The following is an 8,767-nucleotide window of genomic DNA, read 5'->3' on the forward strand; positions in this document are numbered from 1 at the left end:
GATTGAACCAGGAAGAAAGACAAAACCTGAACAAATATTGATAACAAGACATGAAAGTAAAGTCACAATAAAAAGTCTCCCATATAAGAAACACCAAGGACCCAAAGGATTTACTGCTGAATTCTTCCAAAGGATAACAAATTTATTTAAAGAATAATGAATACCAAGCTTACTCAAACCATTCTGAAAAATGGGGTAAGTGGGATTTCTTCTGAACTAATTTTATGAGGCCAGTCTTATCCTGATAACAAAATGAGACAAAGGCATATCAAGAAAGAAAACTACACACCAACATCCTTGATCAATATTGATGCAATAATTCGCAACAAAATATTAGCAAACCAAATTCAATGGTAAAATGGAAAAATCATATATTATAACCAAGTCAGATTCATTCCTGCAATGCAACAATGGCTTAATATACACAAATGAATCCATGTGAAACATCATATTAAAAGAATAAAGGATCTAAAGCATATGATAATTTCAATTGATGCTGAACAAACATTTAATAAAATTCAACATCTTTTCATTATAAAAAACAAAAGAGATCCATATTAGATGTTCATGGATTAAAAGGATTATTCTTGCTAAAATGTTGATACTACCCAAAGCAATCCACAGATTCAATGCAATCCCTATCAAAAGAACAATGACATTCTTCACAGAAATAGAATAATTCTAAAATTTATATGGAATTAATAAACAGCCAAAAAAGCCAAAGCTTGTCTAAGAAAGAAACAAATGAAAGAATCACATTACCTGACTTTAAATTATACTATGGAGCTGTAGTAACCAAAACAGCATGGTCTGGCATAACAACACACATACACCAGTGGAACAGAATATACAACCCAGAAAAATAATCCACACACCTATAGTGAACTCATTGTCTACAAAGGTACCAAGAAAATATACTGGGGAAAAGACAGTTTCTTCAACCAGTTGTGCCGGAAAAACTGAATATTCACATGCAGAAGAATGAAACTAGACCCATATCTTTCATGGCATACAAAAATCAAATCTAAATAAATTTTAGACAATCTAAGACCTCAAACCATAAAACTACTACAAGAGTACAAGAGAACTTTGAGGAAAGTCTCTAGTACATTGGTCTGGGCAAAAATTTCTTTGGAAATACCCCGCAAGCACAGGCAACCAAAGTAAAAATGGAAAAATGGAATCACATCAACTTAAAAGGTTTCTGCACAACACAGGATACAATTAACAAAGAGAAGAGATTACCCACAGAATGGTAGAAAATATTTGCAAATTACCTATCTGACAAGGAGGAATTAATAATCAGAATATAATAAGGACCTCAAACAATTCTATAGAAAAAAATGTAATAGTCTGATCAAACATGGGCAAAAGATTTGACTAGACGTTTCTTAAAAGAAGACATAAGTATGGCAAACAGGCATAAGATTCTAAACATCACTGATCATCAGAAAAACGCAAATCAAAATGAGGAGATATTATCTCACACTAATTAAAATGGTTTATATACAAAAGACAGGCAATAACAAATGCTGGTGAGGATGTGGAGAAAAGGAAAGTCTTGTACACTGTTGGTGGGAATGTAAATTAGTATAAGTACTGTGGAGAACAGTATGTGGAGAACAGTATGTTTGGAAATTCTTTCAAAAACTAAAAAATTGTGCTACCATATGATTCATCAATCCTGCTACTGGGTATGTATCCCACAAAAAATATCAGTATATCGAAGAGATGTCTACACTCTTATGTTTCTTGATAAATTGTTCACAATAGTTAAGATCTGGAAGCAATCTAAGTATCCATCAACAGATAAACGGATGAAGAAAATGTGGTACATATATACAATGGAACACTATACCGCCATAAAAATAATGAGGTCCACTCTTTTGCAACGACATAGATGGAACTGGAGATAATTGTGTTAAGTGAAATAAGCTGCACCAAGGGTGGGCAAGACTTCTGCCTGCTCCCAGCCCCCAAGAACACAGGGAGGCCCAGGTCTACAACCCTGACTTGTGTGGCTGCAGTCACGTTCAGGATGGGGCTGCTGCTTGATCCCAGCTCCTGCTGGCTCCGTGGAGTGTGCAGCCCGGGCCAGGACCTTGCAGCATTGTGGGACTATAGCATAAAGATTATGTGTGTATTATTGATGGCAGAGGTGGGCCTTGTGGTGTGGCCCTGCCATCACACTAACCTCTGCAAGGAGGGTGCCAGAAAGCGGTGGACAGCCTCTCGCAGCCCGCTGTACTGGGGGCTGCCACAATGGGTCTGGGCAGGATTGCCCGCTGGTGGGGGAGAAGCACAGTCAGACAGAGAGGGTCTCTGAAGTGGAGATACACCCGGGATGATGCTGCACTTGCACACGGAGCACAGGGGCTGTCACGGGGTGCAAAGCTGGGGCCACGCTCCTGGCCTGTGGGAAGTGAGAGAGGCACCCGATTCAAGGACCCAGCCAGTGGTGCAGCCACTGCGCCCACCCCACCTCATCCAAATCAGTTGAAGGCCTTAATAGAAAAAAAGAAAAAAGACAAAACCAGACCTCTCCAGAGGAAAAGAAAATTCTGCCAGCAGAGTACTGTCAGATTTGAACTCTACCGTGGGTCAACAGGCTGCAAACCTACCCGGTAGATTTCAGAATTACCAACATCCACAATCATGTAAGCTAATTTCTTAAATTATTTTGCTCTCCCTCTTCTTCTTCCTCTCCCTCTCTCAAATACCCAAAATACATGCACCATCATACAGAGTGCTGAAAAACTGAATGTGTTTGCCCAAAGTCAGGAGCAAGACAAGATGTTCATTCTCACCACTTCTATGTAATATCTAACTAGAAGTACTAGTCTAAAAATTAGATAAGACAATGAAATAAAAGACAGCCAGAGCAAAAAGGAAGAAGAAAAGTTATGTCTATTTGCAGGTGACATGAAGTTTTATATAAACATTTCTAAGGAATCCATAAAAAATATTAAAACTAGTAAATGAATTCACAAGGTTTCACAATACAAGATGCATATACATGTCAAATGTAATTTTATATATTATCAATTAACAATTTAAAAGGAATTTAAGGATAAAATCCATATAAATATGTTTAAAAAATAAAATTCCTTACTATGCAGCCATAAAAAAGTATGAGTTCATGTTCTTTGCAGGGACATGGATGAAGCTGGAAACCATCATTCTCAGCAAACTATCACGAGAACAGAAAACCAAACACTGCATGTTCTCACTCATAAGTGGGAGTTGAACAATGAGAACACATGGCCACAGGGAGGGGAACATCACACATCAGGGCCTGTCAGGGGTGGGGGGGCTACGGGAGAGATAACGTTAAGAGAAATACCTAATGTAGGTGATGGGTTGATGGGTGCAGCAAGCCACCATAGTACATGTATACCTATGTAACAAAACTGCACGTTGTGCACATGAACCCCAGAACTTAAAGTATATAATAAATAAATAAACAAATAAATAAATAAATAAATAAATAAATACATCCTCAAAAGCAAATGTAACAAAAGTAGTAGTAGACATGTACGTTTAAAAATATAAAACAATATTGAAACAAATTAGATCTAGTAAATGAGAAGGGATGCCACATTCATGTATCAAACTATTTAATATGATTTAGATGCCAATACTCCCCAAATTAATCTACAAAGTCAAAAAATCCTATCAAAATAACAGCTGGCTTCCTTGCAAAAAAAAAAAAAAAAAAAAAGGTAATATAATCCAAAAATTCTTATGGAAAGGCAAATAACTCAGAATAGGCAAAACAAGTTTGAAAAATAAATATAAAAGTTCATATGCAAACTTTCTGATTTCAAAACTGATTACAAAACTACATTAAGCAAAACAGTATGTTAATGATATCAAGACAATATATTGGTCAATGGAATAGAATTAAGAGTCCAGAAATAAACCCACAGATTTCTGGTCAATTGGTTTTCCACAAGGATGACAAACTATTCAAGGGTAAAAGAACAGTCTTTTCAAAAAATAGTACTGATACAACTGTATATCCATGTGCAAAATAAATAAAGAAGGTTGGACTCATACTATACACAAAACCCAAAATGTATCAAAGATGTAAATGTAAGAGCTTTTTAGCTCTTTTTTAACATAAAAATCTTAGAAGGGTATGTATGAACGAATCTTCTTTGACCTTGGATATAGGTAATTGTTTTTTAGGCATAATAGCAAAAAACTTGTGACAGAAAACAAAATAAATATATTGGACTGTATTAAAATTACAAGATTTTCTTCTGAAAATTATGGCATAAACAAAACAGCCCTTAAAATGTAAGAAGATATTTGCAAATCATGACTTTGATAATAGATATATGACATATATCCAGAATAAATTAACAATATTTATAACCCAACAATAAAAAAAAATAACCCCATTAAAATATGGCCCAAGGTTGTAAGTAGACCTTTTTCCAAAGAAGATATACAAATGGCTAATATATACATAGTTTCTATGTATCATTAATCATTAGGGAAATGTAAATGAAAGTCCTGATGGAATTCATCTTCACAGCCATTAGGATTGTTCTAATAAAAAAGGCAGACAATAAAATGTATTGGTAGGGATGTAGAGAACTTGGGACACACATACATTACTGGTGGGATTATGAAATAGTGAAGTTCCTCAAAATGTTAAATATTAAAAGTAATTGCAAACATTACTTTTTAAATTGCATTAAAAGTAACAGCAAAAAACGCAATTACTTTTGCACCAACCTAATACAATGTTGCCTTCCACTAAATATATGCCCATGAGAAATGAGAGCATACATCCACAAGAAGTTATATGTCAGTGCTTATAGCATTGTTATTCATAATAGGCTCAAAATGGAAAACAGCTTCAATGTCTATAAACTGATGAGTGAAGAAATGAGGTATGTTAATGCACTAGAATGTATTTCATTAAGTCATTAATTAATTTATTTTTTATTTTAATTTATTCATTTTTAACTTTTATTTTAGGTTCGTGGGTACATGTGAAGATTAGATAAGTAAACTCATGTCATGGAAACTTGTTGTACAGGTTACTTCGTCACCCAAGTATTAAGTCTAGTTCCCCAAAGTTTTTTTTTTTCTTCTCCTCTCCTTCTTCACAACCTCCACCCTCATGTAGATGTCAGTGCCTATTTCCTTCTTTGTGTTCATGAGTCCTCATCATTTAGCTCCAACTTATTTATTTATTTATTTTTTGAGACGGAGTCTTGCTCTGTCGCCCAGGCTAGAGTGCAGTGGCTGGATCTCAGCTCACTGCAAGCTCCACCTCCCAGGTTGATGCCATTCTCCTGCCTCAGCCTCCTGAGTAGCTGGGACTACAGGCGCCCGTCACTTCGCCTGGCTAGTTTTTTGTATTTTTTAGTAGAGACGGGGTTTCAGCGTGTTAGCCAGGATGGTCTCGATCTCCTGACCTCGTGATCCGCCCATCTCGGCCTCCCAAAGTGCTGGAATTACAGGCTTGAGCCACCACGCCCAGCCTAGCTCCAACTTATAAATGAGAACATCTGGTATTAGGTTTTCTGTTTTTTCATTTGTTTGCTAAGTATAGTAACCTCCAGCTTCATCCATGTTCCCACCAAGACATGATAGTGTTCTTTTTTTATGGCTGCATAGTATTCCATGGTGTGTATGTACCACGTTTTCTTTATCCAGTTTTCCACTGATAGGTATTTAGATTGACTCCATGTCTTAACTATTGTGAATAGTGCTGCATGAACATATGTGTGCATATATCTTTATAATAAAACTATTTATATTCCTTCGGGTATATACCCAGGAATGAGGTTGCTGGGTAAAGTAGTAGTCCTGTTTTCATGTCTCTTTGAAGAGTAGCCACACTATTTTCCAAAATGGTTGTACTAATTGCAATTCCCATCAACACTATGTAAACGTTCCCTTTTCTCCACAACATTAGCAGCATTTGCCATTTTTTTGGCTTATTATTAATAGCCATTCTGACTGGTGTGAGATGGTATCTCATTGTGGTTTTAACATTTCTGTAATATTGAACTTTTTGTCATGTACTTGGTGGCCACATGCATGTCTTCTTTTGTAATGTGTCTCTTTATGTCATTTGCCCACTTTTTATGGAGTGTTTTGTTTTTCTTTTGTAAATTTGTTTAAATTGCTCATAGATGCTGGATATTACACCTTTGTCAGATGCATAGTTTGCAAAGATATTCTTCCATTCTGTAGGTTGTCTCTTTATCTTGTTGATAGTTTATTTTGCTGTGCAGAAGATCTTAAATTTGGTTAGATCTCATTAGTCAATTTTTCCTTTTGTTGTGATTGCTTTTAGCATCTTTGTCTTAAAATCTTTGCCTGTTCCTATGTTAAGGATTGTGTTACCTATGTTGTCTTCCATTTTTTTTTAATAGTTTTCAGTTTTACATTTAAGTATTTACTCCTTCTTTAATTGATTTTGGTGTATGGTGTAAGAAAGGGGTCTAGCTTCAATCTTCTACATATGGCTAGCCAGTTATCCCAGCACCATTTATTGAATAGGGAGTCTATTCCACATTGTTTGTTTTTGTGAGCTTTGTCAAAGATCATATGGTCATAGTGTGCAGCCTTATTTCTGGACTCTCTATTCTGTCCCATTTGTTTACATGCATGTTTTTGTACCAGTACCATGCTTTCTTGGTTACTATAGCCCTGTAGTATAGTTTGAAGTCAGGTAGTGTGATGCTTCCAGCTTTCTTCTTTTTGCTTACTATGATATTGGTTATTCAAGCTCTTTTTCAGTTCCATATGAATATTAAATAGTGTTTTGTAGTTCTGTGAAGAATGTTGCTGGTAATTGGATAAGAATAGCATTTAATCTGTAAATTGCGTTGGGCAGTATGTTCATTTTAATGATATTGATTCTTCCTGTCGCTGAGTATGGGATGCTTTTTTCATTTGTTTGTGTCTTCTCTGATTCTTTTGAGCAGTGTTTTGTAATTCTCATTGTAGAGATTTTTTACCTTCCCAGTTAGCTGTATACCTAGGTGTTTTATTCTTTTTGTAGCAATTGTAAATGAGATTACCTTCCTGGTTTGGCTCTCTGTTTGGCTGTTGTTTGTGTGTAGAAATGCTAGTGATTTTTTGTACGTTGATTTTGTATCCAGACACTTTGCTGAAGTATTTTATCAGCTGAAGGAGCTTTTCCGCTCAGACTATGGGGTTTTCTAGATACAGGATCATGTTGTCGGCAAACAGGTATAATTTGACTTCTTCTGTTCCTACTCGAATGCCATTTATTACTTTCTCTTGCCTGATTGCTCTGGCAAATATACAACAACACTATACATTTTCGTTTAAGCATGGCCAACTCTGCATCCCACAAATTCTGATTGTACTTTTCTTTTCATGTAGCTAAAGTGACTTTTACATTTATCTTTAATTTTTTTGAACCATGGGTTATTTAAAAATATGTTAATATTTAAATTAAAATTTTAAAAAATTGATTCGTATTTATTGTGGTCTAGAACATACTTTATTTTTTATTTGATACATAGTCTTTCAAATGTGTTAATACATGTTTTATAGCACAAAATGTGGTCTTTTTAAATATTTCATGTGAGTTTTTGCAGAATGTATATTCTGCTCTTTTCATATGGATAATTCTATAACTACTAAGTGATCAAAATGATTGAAGTGATGCTCAGGTCATCTTTTTTTTTTTTTTATTATACTTTAAGTTCTAGGGTACATGTGCATAACGTGCAGGTTTGTTACATATGTATACATGTGCCATGTTGGTGTGCTGCACCCATCAACTCGTCAGCACCCATCAATTCATCATTTATATCAGGTATAACTCCCCAATGCAATCCCTCCCCCCTCCCCCCTCCCCATGATAGGCCCCATTGTGTGATGTTCCCCTTCCCGAGTCCAAGTGAGCTCATTGTTCAGTTCCCACCTCAGGTCATCTTTATTCTTACTGATATTTTGCCTGCTTAATCTGTCAATTACTTACCATGAGTTGTTGATGTCTCCAACTATAATAGTAGAATTGTCTGTTTATCTTTGCAGTGTCATCAGTTCTTGCCTTATATACTCTACTTTTTAGGTGTGTACATGTTTTGGATTGTTATATTCTCTTAGATAATTGACTCTTTATCATTTAAAAATGCCTCTTCATTTCTGATCATTTTCCTTTCTCTGAAGTCTGCCTTTTCAAAAAATAATATAGCTACTCATACTTTTTTACACTTATGTAATGTACAGTACAAACTAGTAGTGAATAGTATGTATATATTAATGTTATAACCCACCGTGGAAGGTGATCAACATTATTATCCCAAACAGCCCAAGTTGGTAAAGGTTTTTTAACAAAAACATTCCCTGAAAACATTAACTTTTGGTAACATGCTTTATTTTGATAAATGTTAACACCGTATACTTTTCTTTACCTCTTTATTTTTAAATTATCTGTGTCTTTACATTGAAAATGTCTTTCTTTTAGACATATAGAGTTGATTTTGTCCTTCCCTCACTCTGACAATTTCTATTGTTTGTTAGTATATTTGGACCATCATATTTAAAGTAATTATTTATACTAATATTTTATTTATATTAATATATATGATTGATACATTTCATGCTTATAAATATTTTCTATTCATTTCATTTGTTCTTTTTTTTTGGGGGGGGGGGGAGGACAGGGTATATTTTTTACACCCAGGCTGGAGTGCAGTGATGCAAACATGGCTCAGTGCATCCTTGTCCTCCCAGGCTATAGTGATGCTTCACCTTTGCC

General features: G+C 35.2%; 1 non-coding gene across 1 annotated transcript; it reads right to left on the reverse strand.

Moving 5' to 3' along the window:
- Positions 1-8,226: 8,226 nt before the first annotated feature.
- LOC111536483 lies at positions 8,227-8,375 on the reverse strand. Its single transcript, XR_002729752.1, has one exon. It is a non-coding gene; the product is annotated as a small nucleolar RNA SNORA4 (small nucleolar RNA).
- Positions 8,376-8,767: the final 392 nt, after the last annotated feature.

Source organism: Piliocolobus tephrosceles, chromosome 12 (genome assembly GCF_002776525.5).
Source record: "Piliocolobus tephrosceles isolate RC106 chromosome 12, ASM277652v3, whole genome shotgun sequence".
Classification (NCBI taxonomy): Eukaryota; Metazoa; Chordata; class Mammalia; order Primates; family Cercopithecidae; genus Piliocolobus; species Piliocolobus tephrosceles.